Genomic DNA, 2,097 nt, shown 5'->3' with positions numbered 1-2,097 from the left:
TCGTCTTGCCAAGCTGGTTTTGTACTTCATTCCTGAAAGCCTTGAACATTTCAAGTGTTTCAGACTTATGTCTCATCAAATAGACATAACCGTATCGACTGAAATCATCAATGAACGTAACGAAATACATATAACCTCCTCTAGTTGAACAGCTCATTGGTCCGCATACATCACTATGTATCAGGTCCAATAACTCTGACGCTCTCTATCCTTTCCCCTTGAAAGGATGCTTCGTCATCTTACCCATTAAACAAGACTCGCAAGATTCAAGAGACTCAAAGTCAAACGAATCCAGAAGACCTTCGGAATGAAGCTTCTGAATGCGCTTCCCGTTTATATGGCCTAGACGACAATGCCAAAGGAAGGTCAGGTTTAAGTCGTTCAGCTTAAACCGTTTAGTACTCATGTTATAGATGGATGATGTCGAGTTCGAAGGTTGATCATTCAAGACATATAAACCATTCACAAGATAACCATTACCATAGTAAATGTTGTCTCGATAAATCATCAAACTCGAGTTCTCAATAACAAATCGAAAACCATCCAAATCCAGACATGAAATAGAAATAATGTTTCTGCTAATCGCAGGCACATAGTAACAATTACTCAATTCTAAAACAAGTCCAGAAGGAAGATGCAAATCATAAACGCTAACACACAATGCAGCAACTCTTGCTCTATTTCCGACGCACAGATCCGCTTCTCCCTTAGCTAGCATCCTACTTCTTCTTAGTCCCTGCACATTTTCACAAATGTGTGAGGCACTTCCGGTATCCAATACCCACGAAGATGTAGTGCAGATGTTAGCTCCTATAACATGAATACCTGAGGCAGAAGCTTCACCAAGTTTCTTATCCTTCAGATCCTCCAAGTAAAGGTGACAATTACGCTTCCAGTATCCAGACACTCTGCAGTAATGACAGTCACCCTTATCGGGCTTAGGCTTGGGCGTAGAGGCAACTTTTGCCTTCTTCGCAGCCTTCTTTTTGGCTTTACCCCGCCGCTTCTAGCTGGAGTTGTTCTCAACAGCAAGCACAATCGGATACCACGATATCCTGCTCGGTCGATTTCAGCATCCCATGCAGTTTGGCTAAGCTCTTAGTCATCCCATGCATATGGTACTGCATCACGAACTGGTTATAGTCCTCAGGTAATGACATTAGGATCAGATCCGCAACCAAGTCACCATCGAGCTTCACTCCCATGTTAAGGACGTGGGTGTTGACAAAGCTTCCTCTCGGCATCTCTGTCTTCACTAGAGCTTTTAGCGTCTTGTACTTTTCAGTACGCGCTAGCTCCTGAAACATTCAAACATGGTCTTGAGCTGATTGATCATATCAAACACGCTCTTCCCCTCAAACTGCCTCTGCAGATTCGGGGCCATGCTTCCAAACATGAGACAGGAAATCTCGATGTCGTTAGTCTGATGCTTCAACCAAGCATCCTTGACAGCTCTCGTGGCATTGGTCGCAGGCTCTGGTGGTAGAGTGATAACTCATATTTCTCTCTACATCTCCAGGACGTTTTTATAGGATTTATACGGAGATCACATGCATTTGTAGGCATTATAGGCGTGTTAGGCCACGAAACTCGGTTTGGTTGTGTTTTTATAGGATTACAGGTCTCGGTTGCGATTTGGAGCAAGACGGGAGCAATCTGGAGCTAAAACGATGAAAGAGTCAAGAATTTCCCGCCTTGACTCGGTCCGAGTCAGATACCCCGAGTCAACATGTCCGAGTCAGATACCCCGAGTCAACATGCCCGAGTCAGAAGATTGGGCTGGGCCGAATTCCTATGTCTCGTCTTGACTCGGTCGAGTCAGAGTACTGACTCGGTCCGAGTCAAAACCCAGAAAAAGCCCAGATTCGTATTTTCAGAGTTGGAACGGGAGTAGGACTTTGGGAGCGCCGCCTAGGGTTTATAAAAGGAGCCTACAGACGTCCTAGAGAGAGGGACAGACTTTATACAGACTTTGGAGAGCTTTGGTGAGAGAAACAAGAGTTTTACGGGATTTCGGGAAGAAGAAGGAGAGTTGGAACGTGAAGATCGCTTGCTGTCGACATGAGTCTTTCTTCTCCCTCTTTTCTTTCTATTTCT

This window comes from Tarenaya hassleriana, unplaced genomic scaffold, assembly GCF_000463585.1.
Source record: "Tarenaya hassleriana unplaced genomic scaffold, ASM46358v1 Cleome102, whole genome shotgun sequence".
Taxonomy (NCBI): domain Eukaryota; kingdom Viridiplantae; phylum Streptophyta; class Magnoliopsida; order Brassicales; family Cleomaceae; genus Tarenaya; species Tarenaya hassleriana.
This window is presented reverse-complemented; position numbering follows the sequence as displayed.